Genomic DNA, 24,833 nt, shown 5'->3' with positions numbered 1-24,833 from the left:
TATCATTTTGCTTACTTGTCAGATCTCCTCTTAAGTGTCTTTGTCTAATGATATTCAGCCACAATTCCCCTCTGCTTCTCTCGGAACTGAAGTTTTTCATTCCCTGTATGACCTTAATAAATCTCTTATGAAACTTCTACGCACCATAACATCACTCCTTAAATGTGGCAAACAAAACTGAAGAAGAGTCTCGACCCAAAACATCACCTACTCATTTTCTCCGGAGATGCTGCCGGATCCAATGAGTTACTCCAGATTGTTGTGTCTATTTTTTGAATAAAACAACTTTGATTTGCTTCATCATTACATTTTTGTCCACGTCTATAATATTTTACAATCCCGTATGGTTAATTCCCAAGATTCCCTTCTTGTTTTTTACTTGCAATAAGATGGCTATCTGCTTCAGTTCAAAATTTCTTCATTTGGTAGATGTGTTCAGTCCATGAGAATAAGGAACTCTTGGGGGTTCCGGTGACGTCACCATCCCGAATGGCAGCATAAGATAACAGCTCCTCCGATAAATGCTTATTTAGACCTGTTAGTTTGTCAAATATAACATTTATTGAGAATAACTGACCTGATGAAAGGGGCAGGAATGGGAAGACGAGATGTAAACAAGAAAAGTGCCGCTGAACAACCTGAAAACGAAGAAAACACAGACGGCTCACCTACAAAGGTACAAGATGATAGAGCTAGCAACAAACCACACCAGGAAGATGTAGAGCTAATTTTAGCCACTGTTTTGGAGGAGATACTGGATTTTTGCAAAGAAACAAAAGAACAGCTAATCGATATTAAGGGCGAACTCACCAATGTTAATCAAAAAACAGTGGTGGCGGAGACACGGCTCGAAAGGGTGGAATACCATGTGCCAAACGTGGAGCAGGTGCTAGCTAAGATGATAAAAGTGATAAACCAGCAAGAAAATAAGCTACATGACCAAGAAGGGTGATCCAGACAGGAAAATATACGGATATATAATGATCCCAAGGAGCTGAGGGGTTGTCTATGATGGACTTTGTACTGGGGACTGCGGGACACACTTGAACTTCCGCCCACCACGGAGTTTCACATTGAGAGATTGAAAAGACTAGGCTTGTATTCACTGGAGTTTAGAGGGATGAGGGGATATCTTATAGAAACATATAAAATTATAAAAGGACTGGACAAGCTAGATGCAGGAAAAATTTCCCCAATGTTGGGTGAGTCCAGAACCAGGGACCACAGTCTTAGAATAAAGGGGAGGTCATTTAAGACTGAGGTGAGAAAAAACTTTTTCACCCAGAGAGTTGTGAATTTATGGAATTCCCTGCCACAGAGGGCAGTGGAGGCCAAGTCACTGGATGGATTTAAGAGAGAGTTAGATAGAGCTCTTGGAGCTAGTGGAGTCAAGGGATATGGGGAGAAGGCAGGCACGGTTATTGATAGGGGACGATCAGCCATGATCACAATGAATGGTGGTGCAGACTCAAAGGGCCGAATGGTCTCCTCCTGCACCTATTTTCAATGTTTCTATGTTTCTATGAGAGAGCGCACCGATCACTCACCCCGAAACCCCCAGGAGACCCAGGAGATAAACCACGATCCATAATAACCAGATTTCTCCGCTACAAAACTAAAGAGGAGATTTTGTGCAAGGCCTGGAGAAAGAAATAGGTGTTTTTGAACGGGAGACTAATATACTTCGAGATCAAGACTATGCCCCAGCAGTGCTACAGAAGCTAAAAGAATATTCTGAGGCGAAACGGGTGTTAAAGCAGAACAATATCCGCTTCCAGACTCCGTTCCCCATCAAGTTACGAGTTTTTTACGATGACGAGACATGGCTATACCAGGCGGTGGATGAGGCGACCACTGACAGGAGGAACAGAGGACTGCCCGTCAGAGTGACCACACCGAAAGAGAGCCTGGCTGAGCAACTTTCCCGCACTGCATGGGAGATGGTGGGAAGATCAAGACAGCAGGGGACGGCCGAGGAGAAGGACATTGTGGCGAATCTACGGGTCTTCAGTATATCAAGGTTTCATCTTCAAAAAAGGTCTAGGGAATGTCATAGGTTAGACTGAATGAAAGACTAAATGACATTCGTTGAAGGTTGACACAGAACAGCAATCAAACTTTTACAGAAAAGATCATAGTACGTCATCTTCAGAAGAGCTTTAAGTTATGGATAACTTTAAAAATGTAGTTGAGCTGAACAGAACTTAAAAGTCGATGGTGCTTTATTTCATTTGTTACGTTTTCCCCTATTTAAATAACGATAAATACAGGGGAGGAATGCACTGGGAAGTGTGTTCTACCTTATGGATGGAGTATAATTTATTTTTGGATGCTGCAGTGGGGGCCCTCAGCTCACAGATGAGAGAGGCTCTCCCGCACAACTAGGCTTCTCCTCAAGCTTAGCCCAGGGTCATCCACAGGAGACCCCTACCTTGGAATCACGTATTTGTTTGTTCAAATGTTCTTTTGTTCTTGTCTGTTCAGGGAGTAGATTTGTTATGTCTTATTTCACCATGTTACTGATACACTGAAAGTTAAATACAAATGGCTAATGGCAAGGTAAAATTGATCTCTTTTAATGTGAATGGACTGTTAAACCCAATCAAACGCAGCAAAATTCTAACTAAAATGAGGAAAGAACATGCCCATATAATATACTTGCAGGAAACCCATCTAAATAACAAAGAACACGAAAAACTTAAAAGAATGGGTTTCACTAAACCTCTTTTTTTCTCCTCCTATATATCGGGACGTAGGAGAGGAGTTGCTACTCTCATCTCAAGCAAGTTACATTTTGAAAAAGTATTTGAAATGAGTGATAAGGAGGGTAGAATCATTTTAGTAAAGGGGAATATGGATGGGAATCAAGTTACGTTGCTGAATGTATATGCACCTCCTGGGACTGATTTTAATTTCTTCCAGAGAATTAATAATATCATGATAACGGAAACGGAAGGCCTTCTTATTTATGGGGGAGACCTAAATATACATTTACAACCAGAGCTAGACTCGTCCAGTAGAAAAACTCATGATACAAAGTCTTTACATAAGAAAGTTAAAACTCTTTTTAAAGAGGTCGGTTTAATTGATATATGGCGGGACCTTTTCCCTAATAGAAGGGATTACACCCATTACTCGGCCTCACACTCTCTATACACAAGAATAGACTATTTTATAACATTTGGAAAGGGTAAAGATAAAATACACACCTGTGGAATTGGAACAATAGATTTAAGTGACCATGCACCTATTTGCTTATCTGTTGATTTAGACCTAAGTCCAAAAAATGCCTCATGGAAACTGAACTCGAGCCTACTCAATGATCTTAACTTTAAGGAAAAAATTAAAAAGGAGATAAGTCTTTATTTAGAACTCAATGATAACGGAGAGGTCTCTCCCCCTATTTTGTGGGATGCTTTGAAGGCTGTCCTAAGAGGCAAAATTATAGCAATATCTTCATATAAGAAAAAAATAAGGAGTAAAACATTTGAGAATTTGCAAAATAAGCTGAAGGAACTAGAAAGGAAACACAAATTGATGCTGGCGCGGAATACATTGGAGGAAATTCGGAATACTAGGAATGAAATCAACAATTTGGCTGCACAAGAAATCAAGAAAAGGTTAATGTTCCTTAAACAGAGGCACTATGAAAGTGGTTCTAAATCTATGAAAGTATTGGCATGGAAACTGAAAAAAAAGATGGCTGAAAATACATGACTGAATCTGACCCAAGAACAAAAATATTGAAAAGTTAATTGCGAAATTCCAGAAGCCTTTGAAGTATTCTACAGAACTCTGTATTCTGAAGTTCGAGGAGGTAGCCAAACTCAAGTAGACACCTTTCTGAATTCCTTAGATTTGCCCACCTTAAATGAAGAACAAAACAAGATAATGACTGGAGACATAACAGAGGGTGAATTAGAAATTGCAATTAATAGGCTCAAGCTGAGCAAGTCACCAGGATCTGATGATTATACGGCAGAATGGTGTAAGGAATTTAAAGATGAGTTAACACCCATTATACTCCGTATATTAAACTGGGTTTTAAAAAGGCACGAACACCACCGAGCTGGAGGGAGGCAATTATCTCTGCTATACCAAAAGAAGGTAAAGATAAAACAGAGTGTGGGTCATTTAGACCGATATCAGTTCTTAATGTAGATTATAAATTAGTCACTTCTATGATGGCCAAACGGTTAGAACAGTTCTTGCCTAAATGACTACACAATGACCAGACAGGTTTTATTCAGCAACGTCAAACACGGGACAATATACGACGGACACTACATATTATGGACTACATTAAAAAAAAAAAAAATTGAAGCAATAGTGTTAAGTGTGGACGCTGAAAAGGCATTCGACTCTGTGAACTGGAATTTTATCTATTGAGTTCTACATAGATTTAGCTTGCATGACACTATTATTAAAACCATACAGGTACTATATAATAAGCCCACTGCTAGAATTAAAGTTAACGGATATTTATCAAAGAGTTTTTCTCTAGAAAGGTGTTCAAGACAGGGATGTACGTGGTCACCATTACTCTTTGCATTATATTTGGAACCACTAGCTCAATACATAAGACAAAATGAAGAAATAAAAGGTATTACTATTCAAGGGACTGAACATAAATTGGCCTGTTATGCGAATGATATTTTTATTTATTTGGGGCAACCAACAAACTCTCTACCTATTTCTACCTAAATTGATGCAATCACTCGAACAATACGGTCAACTATCAGGATACAAGATTAACATAGGTAAAACACAACTGCTTACATACAACTACAGCCCATCAGGAGAAGTCCGAAGTAGGTACCCTCTGGCATGGCAAGCAGAAAATCTCAAATATCTGGGCATCATTATACCAGGGGATCTTACAGAACTATCAGAATGCAACTATTCACCTATACACCAAAAAATTAAGGAGGTTATAGCTAGATGGAGCCAAATTCCTTTCTTAAGTCTCAGCTCGAGAATTTAATCTATTAAAATGAACATATTTCCAAGACTATTATATTTATTTCAGACCCTACCTATAGAGATTAATCAAAAACAATTTAATGAATGGAACAAACTATTGTCAAGATATATATGGCAAGGCAAAAGTCCTAGGACCCGTCTTAAAGCCTTACAGTTAACAAAAGAAAAGGGACGATGGGGTCTACCCTCTTTCAAAGTATTATCAGGCAGCACAGTTAAGACCTATGATATGCTGGTGCAACCCATCATATGATGCTCAATGGAAAAATATTGAAGAGAGAACACTCGCCATTCCTGTACAAGCGATCATAGCTGACAGCAACCTACAAGACTGTATAAATGCTATTGAAAATCCTTGGGTAAAATTGACTCTTAAAATATGGAAAACAGTTATAACAGAGTATAATTAAGAGGAAGACATTACAATCCTTAAATGGTGCGCATATGACACAGACTTTACTCCTAATAAATTAGATAGTAGTTTTAAAGAGTGGACAATTAAAGGCATAACCACTCTTTGTAACATAATGAAAGAAGGCACACTGTTAAGTTTTGAAATGCTTAAAGAAAAATTCCTGTTAGAAAAACAAGACTTCTATCGATACTTACAGATGCGGAACTATGTTAATAAAAATGTTAAAAATATAACGGGGTAGAGCATAGGTTTGATAGGATTATTTCGGACAGCGTATAACTCAAATACTGGTAGTAAAATTATTTCATGTTTGTATAAAGGTTTACTGAATCTTAAATCCTACTCAACCCTATATATTAAAATGAAATGGGAGATGGAAGGAGGGATAATCATATCCGAGGAAGAATGGACAGCAATATGGAGGTATCAATGGAAGTGTACCAGCTCACAAAACTGGAGGGAGTTTAGTTGGAAAAGCCTGATACAGTATTTTATTACGCCTTCTCAGAAATCCCATTATGATGGGAACTCTCCAGTTTGTTGGAGAAAATGTGGAAATTTAAAGGCAGATCATTACCATGTTATCTGGGGTTGCCCTGTTATTAAAGTTTTTGGAGAGAGTTACATGATGCCTTACAAAACAATTTTAGATGTCATGTGCCCCTGGAGTGTAAGACCATGCTTTTTGGACATACCTGAAGGCTGGTGGTAAAAAGATAAATACTTACTGAATATATTGATGGTAGCTGGTAAAAAAGAAAGCTCTCACAAGAAATGGTTATCACAGGAGAGCCCAGCTGAATGCATGGATGGACATCACAATGGACATTTATAAAATGGAAAAAATAACAGCATATGTTAACTTGAAATTGGATTTATTTGTGTCACGCTGGGAAAACTGGGTTAACTATGTAAAGCCTCATATGCCAGACTTTATTTTTACAATGTTTTGATTATATGGTAAAGAAAGGATCACTCCCTAAGTGTTTGTAGTTTTTACTGTGTTCCTGTTTCTATATTAGTTTTGTACAAATCTCAAAAAGAGGCAATTCAAGACAAACATAAGTGGATGATGTATACATATAGCATTATACCTGAAACCCGTTTTATGGAAATGTGTTTGCTGTGGAATGCCAATAAAAGAGTATATTATAATATTTAAAAAATAAGGAACTATGATGGATCAGGTCCACAGTGGATGCCAGCTCTCTGGACCTAAACTAATCTCTGGAACACCTAGACAATAAGGACACCTACGTTAGATTCCTATTTAGCAGCTATAGCTCTACCTTCAACCCCATAATCCCATCCAAACTTATCTCAAAAATTCTGGACTCTAGCATTGATTCCTTGACTTTCTGTCTCACAGACCACAATCAGTGAGGATAGGTGACAACATATCTTCCCTAAAAATTCTCCACACCAGCTCCCCACAAGGATGTGTTCTCAGTCTCCTACTATGTTCCCTGTGCACTCACAATCATATGGCCAAATTCAGGCACCAACTCTATCTACAGGTTTGCAGTTAATACCACTGTGGTGGGTCAGATCAAGAACAATGATGAGATGGAGTACATAAAAGAGATAGACAGCTTAGTGACGTTGGTGCCAAAACAACCTTTCCCTCAATGCCAGCAAGATGAAGAACTAGTTATCGACTTCAGGAAGCGCCCAATCAGCATCAATCGTGCCGTAATGAAAATAGTTGAGAGCTTCACGTTCCTTGGCATTAATATTATCACCAAACTGTCGTGGGCCAACCACATTGAAGCAACAGCCAAGAAGACATGCCAGTGCTTGAACTTCCTTAGAAAATTGAGGAAATTCAGCACGTTTCCAATGACTCTTACAAAAATCGACAAGCACCATAGAAGGCATGCTATCAGGCAGCATCACAGCTTGATCTAGGAATAGCTCTGCCCAAGACTGCAAGAAATTGTGGATGTAGCCCAGTCCATCATACGACCAGACTCCCTCACCACTGACTTCATCTATACTTCATGGTGCTTCGGAAAAGCAGCCAACATCATCAAAGGCTTCTTCCACCCAGGCCATTCGTTCTTCACCCACTCCCATTGGGTGGAAAATTCAGAAATTTGAAAACACGCATCTTGAGAGTCAGTAACAGCTCCTTCCCCTCTTGTACCAGGCTTCTGAACACCCACCCATAATCTAAGGTACTGTCCAATTCACCTCCATCCCACTGTGACATTGGACTTTGTCTATGAAATAATGTTACAATGTTGCAACTATATTCTGCATGCTCTATCTTCCCCTTTGCTCTACTTATTTTACTTAAGTTTGACTGTATATGTATAGTATTATCTGATCTAATTGGATAGAATGCTTTTTAGCTTTTCAAAGCTTTCCAAAGCTTTACACTGTACCTCAGTACACGTGCCAATAAAAACATGAACCTAAACTTATACCTAAACTTAGGAAGTATGTTGTTACCTTCTAGAGAATAGAGATGAATCACCAATGCATGAACTAGGTCTCCTACCATATACTGTGCATCAGTATAAATTATACACTTATCCGATTGGAAGAAAGAACACCAAACCTCCTGAACCTGTACAAACTTGGTTATTTACCTTGTAGTTGGCAAGAGACATAAACCTGAATTATACATTGTGGTTACCATCAGTGGGTGACTATTCTCTCTACCAATGGTACAGCTTTTGAAAGACTGTTAAAAATATTACAAAATACTCAAAAGGAAGGACTGTATTTGTACTTTAAAATATGTATTGCAAATGTCAAGGTTGCATTTTGCCAGAGAGCTTTACAATTGTTTGGAGGTGGAAGAGGAAGGAACTTCGAGACAATGACCAGAAGGTATTGCTCAGCTTGCCTCGGTGTCTGGAGGTTAAAGTTCCTGTACTCCTGAAGGTTGCCTGTCATATGAATGCCAAACCTCCATTTGATGAGGATAAGATCACTCCCGTGATCTGATCAGGGCCAAATTCTTAATTTCAATCAATTCTATTCAGATGGCTATTCTCTCTATGCAGCCCACCTCTTTGTCCTTCTTTGTCATGACCTACTGGAAATCATCAAGCCTCACGTCAATATTAATGTATTCAAGCTTATTTGACTTTTTAATAAGTTCCTTCTAATTACCATTACACAACCAGGAACATTGGAACCCGGAGTGAACTTGATGCAGGAATACATGGAGGTCAAAATTCTTGAGCTGGCACAAGGCCTAAGCTGTTCAAATACCCTCTCAACAGTTTATATGTGGCAAAATTTCCCCTTGAACACAATGTCAATATGTTGACGTGTCTCCCTTTATTAAGACACCATCCAACTGATAACAAGTCCTGCTGTGTTTCACCAACATAAATAATTAGAATGGAGACTATAGAGCGGCAGGAGGCTTTGGCATCATCCGGGAGATGCACTTGATTGGGAAGCTGAAGTAAAAGGGGCCATCTGTTCACTGTGGTTTGATATGAATAAACAAATTAACATATTGTTAGCAACATAATGGGATATAAAGTAAATAATTCAGCTTCATTTTTAGAGAATTTTCATCCCAAAACAAAGGTGGAAAATGTGGATGAATATCTTCATTTCAGAACTTCCGCACACTTCCTCTTGTGGCCTCTGTTTTTTGTACAACAATCTGAACATCATCATCAACAAGCCATGACCATATGCATTTGTAAACCTCATGACAATCCACACACAACCAGAATCATTAACCCATGCATGCATGGAATCAGGCTTATCCACAAAACTTCTGTTTCCATAAACATCTTTTAAGGGCGGCACGGTGGCGCAGCGGTAGCGTTGCTGCCTTACAGCGCCGGAGACCCCGTTCAATCTCTGACTACGGGTGCTTCTGTACCGAGTTTGTACATTCTCCCCGTGACCGCGTGGGTTTTCTCCGAGATCCTCAGTTTCCTCCCACACTCCAAAGAAATACAGGTTTGTAGGTTAATTGGCTTGGTAAATTGTCTCTAGTGTGTGTAGGATAGTGTAAGTGCGCGGGAATCGCTGGTCAGTGCGGACTCAGCGGGCTGAAGGGACTATTTCTGTGCTGTATCTCCAAATTCAACTAAACTAAACTTTTGTAATTCCTGTGATTCCAGATACTTATTTAACAAAGGCAGTTGGGACAGCCCAACAGATTTGTGATTCTTTATTATTTAGGAAAATTGCTTTGGTATGTCACGCAAAATGAAAACCTTTTGATTTCTGCTGGGTTCCATTACATCAGTGTTTGTTTGTCTTGGAAAATACCACAAGTATTTGTACTTAATGTTACAGCCAAGGAATAGCAATGTTCATCAGAAATGCAGCTGGCGGATCAAATATTAGGCAACACTTCAATTCAAGAATTAACTGTCAAGAAGAAAATCTTGCAGCTTTTATCTCTTTGACAATACATGCAGTGGAGTACTTTTGCCATTTAATATGATAATGCAAGGAAAGAGAGGAATAGAGAAGATGACAAATCCTTGAATGGCAAGTTGGTATGAGACAAAATGAGGATGAAAGTAGAAAGAATGGTGAACCAGGATAGGGCAGTGTTGCAGAGTGAAGGGTGCAGGGGTAAGACGGGGTTAACGCACAGAAGAATGTGCCAGCAGGAGTAAGAACCTTAATATCTTATCGATAGAGGGCAGATAAGCATCTTATCGATAGAGGGCAGATAAGCAGTGGGGCAAGTAGTAGAAAAAGACATGTGGCCCATGCATATCTCAGAACCAGAGGTAATACTGTTGGAGCACACTGTATACTGACCCAGGTATACCTTTCACACCGTAAACTCAGGTTCTGGCAACAAATTCTGTTAGGTGCCTTTGGGTAAATGCTCTTAGTGGTAAATATGGGGGCAGAAGTACTGGAAAATACCAGGATAACACATGTGCCTGCCATATCTATAATTCAATGGGGGAAAAAAGGATTAATGTTGAGCCATAATTAGGAGCAATGATTCTCAGTTCATTTACAAAAAAATAAACCAGAACCAGGGGCCAGAGTTTAATAATAAGGGGTAAGCCATTTAGAACAGAGACGAGGAAACATTTTTTCACCCAGAGTGTTGTGAGTCTGTGGAATTCTCTGCCTCAGAGAGCGGTGGAGGCCGGTATACTTTCAAAAGAGAGCTCGATAGGGTTCTTAAAGAAAACATTTTTCACACAGAGAGTGGTGAATCTCTGGAATTCTCTGCCACAGAAGGTAGTTGAGGCCAGTTCGTTGGCTATATTTAAGGGGAGTTAGATGTGGCCCTTGTGGCTAAAGGGATCAGGGGGTATGGACAGAAGGCAGGTACAGGATACTGAGTTGGATGATCAGCCATGATCATATTGAATGGCGGTGCAGGCTCGAAGAGCCGAATGGCCTACTCCTGCACCTATTTTCTATGTTTCTATGATTCTATAACGGAGTCAGGGGATGTGGGGAGGAGGCAGGAATGGAGTACTGCTTGGGGATGATCAGCCATGATCACATTGAATGGTGGTGCTGGCTCGAAGGGCCGAATGGCCTACTCCTGCACCTATTGTCTATTGTCTAAAAAGAAAGCGCTGAGAGCACTTCAAATTGTAATATTGATTGGGGTTTTCCAAAGTTTCTCTACTCAACAAGTTAATGTGAGTAATTATATAATTGAGCACTGTACAGACAGAAGAAATGGTACATTTTAAGGACATGACGAAGTTGGATAGCGTGGTTAATAGGATTTTGATGGCCACTTTGCCAATAGTACAAAGGCTAATCAGAAAATTGAGTTGGATTCTGGATGGCAGAAATCTAACAGAATGAATCCCAGTCCGAAGAAGGGTCCCGACCTGCAAAGTCGTCCATCCAAGTCCTCCAGAGATGCTGCCTGACCCATTGAGTTACTCCAGACCTCATGCTATACATGATTCCAACATCTGCAGTTTCATGAATCCAACATCTGCACTCCAAAATAAATCATTGTCCTTCCACCTAGTGTAACTATTGTTAAATCTACAATTCAGTCCATAACATTAGATGTGAGAATACACCAGATTGCATCTTTATTCAAATTAATTTGATATGAGTTCCATTGAGAATTCAAAATGGTGCTGTTTGGATTGTTGAGTTCTTTGACATATTTATAGAGTAAATTTAATTAATTGGACACTAGAACAATGTGGGCCAGAGTCGTTCTAGAGTTTGAAGTTGAACCTCAACAGAAACTCAGAATATTATAACTCAGATGAAAGACCTCTGGAAATAGAAACAGAGTTAGATGTTTTAGCCACGAGCCCTTTTGGTTATTTGATAAAATTGTGAATCATCTGATCTTTGACCTTAACTTTACTTTCAGGTTGATCCCCATGATCCTGGAGGATTTTGGTCCATTGTAGCTATGTACCGCACAGGAACAGGCCCTTCAGCCCACAATGTCTGTGACGGACATGATGCCAAGACCAATTCTTATCTGTTTTCACATATCCCTGTTCCATATCCCTCCATTCTATGCATATCCATGTGCTTATCCAAAGGTCTCTGAAATACCAGTATCATATCTGCCTCCAACGCCACCCCGAGCATTCAGTGCGTGCGGAAACTCACCACTCTCTGTGTAAAAAACTTGCCCCACACATCTCCTTTAAACTTTGCCCCTTTCACCTTAAACCTAGTTTGGACTTTTTCCCTTATGGTCCTCCAGCAGAAAGTAGACTTTTCATGAAACCAGGACATGGCCAAATGTGGAGACGGTGGGTGGCAGGAGGCAGTGATGAAAGAATGCTGGAGGAGAAAGATGTGTGGTATTTTCAGCTACCGTGATTAGCTGTAGATGAATACAATTAAAAGACTCTGAACTGAAATCATTTAAGAACTAGTTTCAAGATTGTGAGCTGGCAGCGTTCTTCATCAGTCGGTTTGGATCATTATTATGGAAAACCTGCATGCTGAGAGGTTGATCTTTCTGCGGTCTGGAATTGATTTTGGGTGATCTTTGGCATGCTACGATGAGGTCACGACAGAATGAATTGACATGAGTAGCAATGTGTTCACTCAATCTGTCACAAGCTTGTTCAGTTCTGTGAGTGCACACATTACATGGAGCTTTGAAAGTATTTGTGTCTAGTTTGTTGCAAAAGGCAAACCAAGCTGGGTTAAACTCGATACTTTTGCAATCACGCCAGGATTTTCTTTCCCTGCACCACTGAATGTAAATAACTGGCTCTCTTAGATATTCAAGAACCTGAGAGGGTTGCCAGGGTATTAAGGAGTCTTGGGCAAAACACAAGTGCTGGAGGAACTGAGCGGGTCAGCTAGCATCTAAGAAAGGAATGGACAGGTTATGTGTTGTGCCAGTACACGTTTGCAGACTGATTTTGTCTGATCTGTGGTGATTTGATGTGTTTGAACTTTGTGTTTTGTTCAAGATTCCAGCATATGCAGTTCCTTGAATCTCCATTTATGACTCCTGTTTTTAATGTGGAAAAAGAAAGTCAATGCAGATGCTAAAAATCTGAAATAAAACCAAAACTGCTTGAAAAAACTCATGAGGTCAGGCTGTGCCTGTGATCAGGGACTCCGAACTTCAGCGGCAGCAACTTCGACCGCCCCGAATCATAGGGCTTGAATCAGCCCATTCGCAGGGGCCTTCATCGCCCAGCGTGGCTTAAAATCGGCCGGCGGGGGCTTCAACATTGGGAACCTCAATCGCCTCAATGCAGCATTGATTTTAAGCCATGCCAGGCGATGAAAGGCCCCGCGAACGGGCCGATTCAGCCCTTAGAAAGCGCCTGATACCCGCTTGAGTCTTTCAAAAGCTACAATGTGATAAATAACACTTAAACAAATAAAACTGAAGCAAATAAAGGCAAAAAGAAGAATCATCCTTGGAGGGGAGAGAGAGAGAGAGAGAGAGAGAGAGGGGAGAGAGAGAGAGAGAGAGAGAGAGATGGGAAAAACATGCTAAATCACGTGAGTGACCGTGAATGAGGGAATGAGTTACCTGCAAGCCAGCCAGGAAACCCATTCGACCGGAGCCCTTACTGACCTGACCCATTTAAATCCGATACCCGTTTAAATCTTCCCATCAACCAATACATCCATTATTTCAAATGGTAATTGTAACTGCATCAGACAGCTTTAAGAAATTCTCTGTGAATACCTTCAGTAATACTTGAAGGTCAAAACACAATTGGTGACACATCGTGTTAATACGACGTTAATAGAGACATTTAACAAGCACTTAACAGTGAAAGCGGTGATTTTAATAGATTTTTTTTCACCGAATTACAAAATCCGGATTACAAAACATGGGGGGGATTGTCCCCCACCTCTCAAAACATGGGAGGGACAGGTGCCCCCCCGTCAACAGTCCCCCCCCCCAAGGGATTTCCACCCATGTCCGTGGAGACTGAGTTTGCGGTGGTAACTCAGATCTACTCAGAGTTTGTGAAGGGAAAGGGTGTTAAGGAAAATAGGTAATTATAGATGAATCAAAACTAGCTTAGTGGTTGGTGTGCTTGGGAAACAAATGCTATTGGGATGAGTCAAGAGAGGGGTTGATATTTCTAAATTCAATTTTAATCAATAGTTTGGTGAATAAGTAGGAACAAATAAATACATTTAACTGTAAAAGAAAAAAATTGTAGTTTGGAGAAGATATATCTCTGTCATAGGGAATGCACAGTTATTAGATTTTGCTCATTAGTGCATTGCACAACCTCTTCTTATCATGTGTAGCAAGTGTTTAGGCAACAAGGAAGGCAACAAACTTTCACCTGGCATTATTATCTGTAAACCATTCTCTGTTAATGACAACCTGAAGACAATGGGTAAATTATCTTTGTGTTTTAATATTTTCTTTCAAACGAGTATTTATTTGCCTGTTGAATGCCAAGTGGAACATTTATGATAAGGATTGGGAAGCAAGGGGTTCATCATGTTAATGCCAATTAAAAAATATGAATTGATGTTATTGAAATTAACATAGAAATATAGAAAATAGGTGCAGAAGTAAGCCATTCAGCCCTTCGAGCCAGCACTGCCATTCAATATGAAAATGGCTGATCGTCCAAAATCAGTACCCCGATCCTGCTTTCTCCCCATATCCCTTGATTCCATGAGCCCTGAGAGCTAAATCTAACTCTCTCTTGAAATCATCCAGTGAACTGCCTCCACTGCCTTCTGTGGCAAAGAATTCCACAGATTCACGACTCTCTGGGTGAAAAGTTTTTCCTCATCTTTATCCTAAATGGCGTACCTCTTATTCTTAAACTGTGACCCTGGGTTCTGGACTCCCCCAACAGTGGGAACATTTTTCCTGCACCTGCCATGTCCAATCCTCTAAGAATTTTTATATGTTTTTACCAGATCCGTTCTCATCCTTCTAAATTACAGCGAATACAAGTCCAGTCGACCCATTCTTTCATCATATGTCAGTCCCGCCATCCCGGGAATTAACCTGGTGAACCTTCGATGCACTCCCTCAAAAGCAAGAATGTCATTCCTCAAATTAGGAGACCAAAATTGTACACAATACTCCAGGTATGGTCTCACCAGGGCCGTGTACAACTGCAATAGGGTTTCCTTGCTCTTAAATCCTCTAGCAATGAAGGCCAACATGCCATTAGCTTTCTTCATTGCTTGCTGTAACTGCGTGCTTACTTTCAGTGACTGATGTACAAGCGCACCCAGGTCTTGTTGCTCCTCTCCTTCTCCTAATCCGACACCATTCAGATAATGGTGACAAATTCACCATTCAGTCTGAAGAAGGGTTTCGGCTCGAAACGTTCCCTATTTCCTTCGCTCCATATATGTTGCTGTTTCCCAGCATTTTTGTGTACCTACCATTCAGATAATAATCTGCCTTCCTGTTCTTGCCACCAAAATGGATAACCTCATATTTATCCACATTATACTGCATGTGCTGTGCATATGTCCACTCATCCAACCTGTCCAAGTTACCCTGCAGCCTCATAGCATCCTCCTCGCAGCTCACACTGCTTTGTGTCATCCGCAAACTTAGGGATGTTACATTTAATTCCCTCATTCTGCCATTCTGAAAAGGACCCATTAATTCCTACTCTTTGATTCCTGTCTGCCAACCACCTCTCTATCCATGTCAATATCATACCCCCAATACCATGTGCTCTAATTTTGCACAGTAATCTCTTGTGTGGGACCTTGTCAAAGGCTTTTTGAAAGTCCAAATACACCGCATCCACTGGCTCTCCCTTATCTATTCTACTTGTCAGAAGTGGAAGCAAATACTGATGATTGTACAATGCTCAATTATATTCATAGTGCTTTTTGACTCACAAGGAAAACAAAATAACAGATGCTGGGAAGACATTTACTATTATAGGTACTTATTGGAATCACATGTATTCGGGGATTATGGTGCTAAATCAGTTCTTAGGATGAGCAATAGGAAGTTTAGTTTGTGTAGGAAGGAACTGCAGATGTTGGTTTACACCAAAGATAGACACAAAATGCTAGAGTAATGAAGCGGGACAGGCAGTATCTCTGGAGAGAAGGAATGGTCAAGACACTTCTTCAGACTGAGAGTCAGGGGAGAGGGAGTCCAGAGATATTAGTCAGTCAGTTTAGAGATACGCTGTGGAAGGAGGCCCTTAGGCCCACTGAGTCTGTGCCGACCAGCGTTCCCCGTACACTAACACAGTGGGACAATTTACAATTTTACCAAAGCCAACTAGTGTTTGGCGTATGGGAGGAAACCGGGGCACCCAGAGAAAACCCACGCAGGTTGAACGCACAAACACTGTACAGACATCACCCGTAGTTAGGATCAAACCTGTGTCTGTGGTGTTATAAGGCAGTAACTGTATCGCTGTACCACCATGGTCAAAAAGCCATATAACTAAATTCATCAGAATTCCAGGATTTCCATAGCTGGATCATAACATTACTATAATATTCCTCCCAAACATTGATAGTATTCTGAAAGCCAGTGTAAATCACATGTAGAGGGTCATAAGGTCAGCTGGGTTAACTGTTAACAGCTGTCTAGAGGAACTTAAGAATTTATCAACCCATTGCAACTCTTTTGAACCTTAAGCTGTGTACTACGGGATAGAGTGTGTGGTGTGAATGAACAAAGGATCTGGTGGAGATTTTTAAGCATGAAGAAACAAATGTATCACAAGGTTGACAAATTCGACATAATTGATGTCAAAAGATCCCAAGGAAATTTGTGCAGCACCTGGGGGGATGAAAAGCAGATAAGTACAAACAATCCATTCATAAGATCATAAATAATAGTAGAATTTGATCATTTGGCCCATCAAGTCTACTCTGCCATTCAATCATGGCTGATCTATTTCTCTCTCCAAACCCCATTCTCTTGCCTTCACCCAATAACCCGTGACACCCATGCTAATCAAAAATCTATCTATCTCTGCCATAAAAATATCCACTGACGGCCTCTACATCCTTCTGTGGCAAAGAATTCCATATGATGAAAGAAATTCCTCCTCATCTTCCTGAAGGAATGTCCTTTAATTCTGAGGCTATGACCTCTAACCTTAGACTCTCCCACTGGTGAAAACAACCTCTCCACATCCACTCTATCCAAGCCTTTCACTATTCCGTAAGTTTACATAAGGTCCCCTCTCATTCTGCTAAACTCCAGCGAGTACAGGCCCAGAGCCATCAAACGCTCATCATATGTTAACCCACTCATTCCTGGGATCATTCTTGTAAACCTCCTCTGGACCCTCGCCAGAACCAGCACATCCTTCCTCTGATATGGTGCCTAAAATTGCTCACAATATGTATATAAAAGGGTTATGTGTTTATGATATAATTGGATAATTTCCGTGTGATGAAAATGTGTGCTTAGTTGTCATTAGTTTACAATAAGGGAGTTAGCACATATGGCAAAGGTTCTGTGCTTCCTAGAATTACTTTAAAACATTTTTTATTAGTTCTATTATTGTGATCTTGCCGCATTCTTGGAATACATCACATCTCACTTCCCAGAGGGCCTCTGCGGCAGACACCTCCTGGAGGCGTGCTGAGAAGGCAAGGCCGGAGCCTCGCCGGCCGGGCCTTGCGAGCCAGAGTCCGGGCCTCGTGGGTAGGAGCACCGCTGATCGTAGCCTCGTGAGTTGATGAAGCCGGCGGCCAACGGTGTCTGGATCGGCAAAACCCACAATTGGGGCATGGGTCGGCGCCACGGAGACGCGCGGAGAGGACCCGGCGGTAATAGTGGAGATGTCAGTGCGGCGGTCGATGACGATGCCGACTGACGGACAAGGACGGACCACGTGAAATTGAGGACACTGCTGTTGGAGGGAAGGAACAAAGGAAAACATGGCGTGGGGGGGGGGGGGGGGGGGGGGAATAAAGGCGGGGGGGGGGGGGGGGGGGGGGGGGGGGGGTACATTGTAACTTTGTAAGCGAACTTTATGGGTGACTATTTGCATACCTTGGGTATGCTAGCAAAGAATTTAGCTGTGACTTGTTACATGTGACAATAGAGCATTCACTCATTCATTCATTCATTCAGCCATACATTCATTCATTACATTCATTCATTCATCCATACATTCATTCATTCATTCATTCATTCATTCATTCATGCATACATTCATTCATTCATCATGCATTCATTCATTCAATCATGCATTCATACATTCATTCATTCATTCATTCATTCAGCTACTCCCCCAACTAATGGATGACTAGAAGAAACAATGTTCCAGGACTTTAAAGCTTTGACATTACTGATGATTGAAATTAATGCTGAATCAGTGAAATCAATAGGCCTTCTAAACTTCATACAAAACCAAATTGAATCTAATGAGATTTTGAGAGGAGAGAATTTGAATATTACAACGTGTCTCCATACCTATGATTCCTCCTGCAGTGACCTCGTGTACAGCAGGAGAACCAGGCATCGGAAAACTGGAAGAGAGTAATGATGTTTGGGTGCAACAATGACAGTGTGTCTGAAAAATGTAACACAAATGGTAGTCAAGTGGAGACATTAAATATATCTAGGCATTCCAGGAGTTTACAGTGGAACATTTGAGATGGAGAGAATGGAAATATGCATTATGGCAAATTATATTAGGGAGGCCGTGGCTCATATGGAACAAATATGAATTATGGAATACTGCAAAAAGAGAATATTGGCTCTGACATCTATCTTACACTTACTAATTAGTTTAGAGTTTAGTTTAGAGATACAGAGTGGAAACAGGCCTGTGACGACCAGTCATCCTGGCATATTAACACTGTCCGACACACGCTGGTATTTTTTTTACATTAATACCAAGCTAATTAACCTATAAACCTGTACGTCTTTAGGGTGTGGGAGGTAACTGAAGGTCTTGGAGAAAACCCATGCGGTCACAGGGAGGACATGCAAACTTCGTACAAACAGCACCTATAGTTGGGGATCAAACCTGCATCTCTGGCACTGTAAACACTGTAAACAAGAGATATAGACGATGATCCTATTTCTTATATCCTAATGTGATGGTCTGATGTTCACAAGCCAAAATGCGTCATGCACAGTGATGGTGAGAAAATTGTGGGTTATTACAAACTACAGCCTTCTTTATTTGGACTGAAGAATCAAAGAGCTGGATTAGCTGGCAATTGCTGTCAGTGAGGATAGATGACAAATCATCTACAATAATCCTCAACTCTGGTGCCACATTTGGATGCGTTCTCAGCCCCCTTCTATACTCCTTATACATTCAGGTACATTGCAGCCAAATACCATTCAAACTCAGTTTACAAATTTGCGGACTGTAGTGGGTTGGATATTAAATAATGATGAGGCAGAGTACAGGAAGGAGACTGAGAATCTTGTAACCTGGTGCCAAGACAACAACCTCTCCTGCAAAGTCAGCAAGACATAGGAGATTATGTTCGACCAGGAAGCAAAGCGGTGCACACATCCCGGTATACTTTGATGGCGCTGAGATGGATGGATGAAACCTTCAAGTTCTTAGGGATAAATGTCACCAGAAATTTGTCCTGCACCAGCCACATCGAAGCAATGGCCAAGAAAGCACATTAAATGGCTCTACTATGCTTAGGAAGATCGGCATGTCCCCAATAATCCTTACCAACCTCTACTGATGCGCCATAGAAACCATTTTATCAGGATGCATCACCGCAGGATTTGGGAACAGCTCCATCTAAGACCGAAAAAAATTGCAGTGTTGTGGATGCAGTTCAGACCATCACACAAACCAACCTCCTTTCCATGGACTCCAGGGAAAGGCAATCCCTCAGAGACTTTTCACGATCTTGATGAAGAATTGGCTGGAGAAACTAATTTGTAACATATGATCTAATTGTATGCATGATCTCAGGAAAGCACATGTTCTGAAGATGTCTGCGTCTCCTGGAGTGAGTTACAGCAGTTCTCATTATTTCCACTATTGTGCTATTGATACCATCTCACAGTGGATCACAAGGTTTATCAAATGTCTCTTCCAAATCTGATGACACATGGTAATGTTAAAGATTATATCACATTGTTGAAGGTAGAGTTGCTGATTTAACAAATATCCTGATCAACATTGCTTCCCTAATTAATTGTATCGATTGGAACAATCCGAGGACAGGGACTGGGGTCTGGCCTACCTTGATGTCGATCGAGGTCTGCTGTGGGGGGCTCTCCAGAGAACTAAGGTTGACTGGTGAGGAGAGGATGGCGATTGCTGGTCGACCAATGAAGGCGACGGCTGAGGGTCCCGTAGCAGCCTGGGGCTTGCCTGCGTCAGGCACTGTTCTTAACAACTGGAGTGTGGACTAGGTTTGGAAAATGGCGGCAAACATGGCACCTCTTGCAACGGGCTCAGTAGACTATTTCTGTACAACTGCGAATTTGGGGTGGTATGGTGATACTCTATTCGGCTGTTTGTAAGAAAATGATTTCACTGTGAGTTTGCACTTCGCACGTGTGACAATAAAACACCATTGAAACATTCAACAACTTGACTTTTGGACAAACTGGAAGTGGAGGCTGGTGGGATGCCTCCCGAGCACCCTGTAGTCGCTGCTTGGGCGGCCCGATGTTCAGGCCCTCTCGCCAGGAACCTCTCGTCGGCCACCTTCCCTCGGAGTCCGCGTATTCATAGATTTCTAATTACTTTAATATGTTTTAATAGACTATTACCTTATTAAACATTCTTTTTTCATAATGTTATTTGATTATTTAAATCAAATGTAATCACTTTACCCCAAGCCCCAACTTTTGTCTTTGACCCGGGTAGGGCCACATCAGCATGAAACAAGGGGTCTGCCTAATCATTACCTATATCCTAGCACCCAACAGTGAGTGCAGTGGGCTAGATGAGTGTGGATGGGCAGGCACTGTCGGCAGTGGGTCAGGTCTAGGGAGATCTACCCACAATGTTTCAGCGTACATTGCTAAAGTAAGAAATTATTGCAAATAATCTTGCGTAGTTATTTAAACAGCAAATGTGTGGGAAGAGCAAGGATTTACTGCATTGAATGACAAGACAAGTGGGGGGTGAAGAGCAATAATATGCGGAAATTATAAACTTTCTCCATACAAAATATCTGGGTTAATGCCACCAGACACTTCCATCTGCTTCCAAGATGTGCACCCAACCCAGGCAACAATTTGCGTGCTAGCTACAGCAGCAGATCTACAAACTCATATTACAATGCTATACACTGTAAATGGATCAATTGTAATCGATTGTAATCATGTATTGCCTTTCCGCTGAATGGTTAGCATGCAACATTTCGATGTACCAATGAACTAAATCTGAACCGTATTTACTCTGTGTGTTTGCCCACATCTTCACTGACATGCTCATACTACTCTCCCTCAATAATTACAGTCTAACTCTGTCCGCTGTAAAATGGTCCAATCTGTTAGGTGTTATGCACAGCTGTAAATACACCAGATGTTCACGATTTTCCAAAGGAAATCTACCAGCACTTAAACTATGTTAATAATTAATTTATTAATATTGTAAATTTATATCTTAGACTTTACATAATTGTTATTCTTTTACATGCTGCTGAAAAGCTTCATTATCTCACAATTAGAATTCAAGGAGCATGGTGTTCTGAGAGCTGGAGAGGACATACATGGATTGGCACCGTCAGACAATATATTTTCGGTTTTAAGACTGTTGCCTTATTTGGTTTCTATAAACAGGCTGACGTCGGGTGACAAACAGGTTTCGTTGATTTTGTTTATGTCAGAAAATGCACAAGAAACAGCCAATGTGGTTCTGATAACTCAACAGCAATGTAATGAATGGCAACAAAAGTACATAAGACCGATAAGAAAGAGCAATTAATAAAAGTGGAGAGGGAGAGAAGGAAGTAGTTCTGCTATTCATAGAAACAAACATATGTATTTGTATTGGATTTATACTGAATTTCATAATATGGAAGTTCATTTGTATGAAAGGGTGTCTATAGGTCGGTTGCTCGTAAACCAGTGATAGCCTATACAGCGGACATTCTGTCTGATGTTGACTGGAACATCTTTCTGCTTGGAGTCTGTCCAAGGAACAGAATGTGCAACGATTCATTGGTAAATCAGTGTGAATCTTTTGCATAAACATGACCAAATTGTTTCTTTATAAACTTAACCAATATACACTGGAACCAAAATATTGCATGAAATAGGGATAGGTCCAAATACTTTACCTTCAAGACTTACAAATATGAAAGGGAATGTAAAGGGCCTGTCCCACTTATGCGACATGTCGCCAGGGTGTCGCCTGTATGGTCGTGAGTAGTCTCCTAGTCACTAAAAGAGACGTGGTGTTTTTTTCTGGTTGCCACTGAATTTTCAACATTTTGAACATTTTCGGCAACTTATGAAGTGTGCCGGCAGTCGCTGAAAAAGTCGTGTTAACTCTTGGCAATATTGACACAATACTTTGTCTTATAATTAACAGAGGAAATAAATGTGTGTGCAGGACATATTAGGAAGAGACCAGAAATACTGGACTTCTATGATAAAAAAGTTAATTGATAAACAAATCAAACTTAAATGTTACAATTTGCAGGACTGTTGTCGTGTCCACATGCATGGCAATAATTAGGGAAGAGAAAGCAGAAGCACTATCTCATCTACTTTTTAAAAATAATTTGATAAGGAAGTAGATAAGGCAGAGGATAGGCAGACATCTATTTTCATCCTTATCTTTATGTGAATATGAAATTAATGGATTTTTCCAGGGAAATAACAAGAAAATATGCACAAAAAAATAATTAATAATAATAGTTACAATAATAATACTAGTGGGTGACTTTAAATTTGCGAATATTCATTGGTGCTTCCACAGTCCACAAGGCTTAGATGGGACCGAATTTATTGGATGCATTTCAAAAGGATTTCTTGAAACAATATGTAGATAGTCCAACTGGAGGCAGAACCGTACTGGACCTAGAAGTGGGAAATAAGCCCGGCCAAATGACAAGTGTTTCAATTGGGAGAGCATTTTTAAAATAGTGATCACAACACCATAGGTTTTAAGATGCTTATGGATAAAGATAAGTCTCGACCTTGGAGGAAAGTACCAATTGGTGTGGGGTAAATTATACCATTATTAGAAAAGAGCTAAGGAGAGTAAATTAGGATCAGCTTTTATTGTAAGGTCCACATCTGATATTTGGAAGTCATTTAAAGACCAGCCTATCACAGTTCAGGACGCCATGAAATTAAAAAAAAAAACAGCGCCCACTGTGAGTTCCCATCACACTGCCAGCTCCAGCCCCTTCCCCTCTGGTCCCCCTCGCTGGCTCCTGACCGGCTCCCCCATGATACCCTCTTCTCCCCCATGGCTCTTCCCCTGTCTTTTGTGCTCTCTCCCCGTCCCCCCCCACTCACACACACACTCCCCCCCCCACAAACCCCCTCCACCCACCCCCCCCCCCTCCCCCCACCCCCCCCCCCCCACCCCCCCCCCCCCTCCCACATCCCTCCTCTCCGCCTCCCACAACCCTCCCAACCACGTTCACACCTCCCCGCCCACCCCCCGCAAAACACCACCCATCCCCCACATCCCCCCCCCCTCCCACACCACCCTCTCCCCCCCCCTCCTACACCTCCCCTCCCACACACGGTCCCCTCCCGTCTTTCACTCTCACCTCACACCCCTCCGCCATACATCCCACTTTCATCCCCCCTCCCCTCCTCCCCTCCCACACATGATGATGAGGGGGAGGGAAAATGAGCCACACCTGCGCAGTTAGGGGCTATGGATGAATGGTGGAATATTGCGTTGGGGAATGGGTTGCCTTGGGGGACCAGGCCTCCCATGTGACAGGGACCCAACGGGTCCCATTTAGTAATTACATCTTTCCTTCAGCAGGATCAAACCTGTTCTCTGGTGCTGCAAGCACTGCAAGGCAGCAACTCTACTGCTGCGCCACTGTGCTGCCTTTCCTTTAAAAATACCTCACAAAGAGAGATGTTTGATTTCACTCCACTGCCATTTTAGAGTAGCCCTAGCTCGTTATGCAGGCTTCATTTATCTCGATGGAATAAGTACATTTATTGTTTTTCTGCCAGGCAACTGGTGAGCTCAATAAGATGCAACACCATTTTATTTTCCTTGACGGAACTTCTATTACATATTACATATTCACAATTTACAAAGTAATGCATTCAATTTACAAAGTAATGGACCATTGATGGTGCCCATTCAGCTCAGTATGTCTCAGCATGGAATACATGGAAATACTGTCAAGCCAAAGACCAGAGGATCACCTTAACATGCATTGCCTAATAAGATACCAGACTGAGCAAGATCTTCCCTGAAAATCATCCGGATTCGGGCAAAATCAGTACTAGTACTTGCAACGGAGTTTAATTAGATATCCAGCAAAATTTTAAAAAGAATACACAGAAAGTACTTTTATTAAGCTAAGCTTTTCAGAGGTCTAGGATGGAGGATGGAACTGCAGAATAAACTGGTTACACATTAAAAGGTCAGAAGCTATGAAAGCACCCCATTAACTGTTTTTGAAGGTTTAAGGGATTCCCACTAGGATCAATGCTTGGATCACAATTCCTTCTAATTCACATAAATCACCTGTCCATTGAAACACTGAAACAAGATTAAGCCCGGCTACATCAGATGGTTACATAAAAATAAGGCCAGGAACAGAAATAGAAAATACGGTTATAGATTTGACGAAGGATTTAAATTAGTTACGTCAATACACTCTAAACAAATAGAGATACATCTTCTGAATTGTATCGTTCCCATATGAGTGCTTAATGTTCCTCTGTGCCTTTTTGTAGCACTTAATCTGAGTATATTATACATTGCTGCAACACTGCAGTAAATATGCCCTTGAGACTAATAAGTGGAAACTATGTAGTGGAAACTATGTAACTGTAAATAGGTTTAAAATACTTGTAATTGAAGTAACCAGTAAATTGAATTGAATAAGCACAGGAAGACTGCCACATATCCTGGTCATTATCTTCATTGTTCAA

Source organism: Leucoraja erinacea, chromosome 1, assembly GCF_028641065.1.
Source record: "Leucoraja erinacea ecotype New England chromosome 1, Leri_hhj_1, whole genome shotgun sequence".
In the NCBI taxonomy this organism is placed as follows: domain Eukaryota; kingdom Metazoa; phylum Chordata; class Chondrichthyes; order Rajiformes; family Rajidae; genus Leucoraja; species Leucoraja erinaceus.
The sequence above is the reverse complement of the archived record's forward strand: the minus strand, read 5'-3'. Positions refer to the sequence as shown.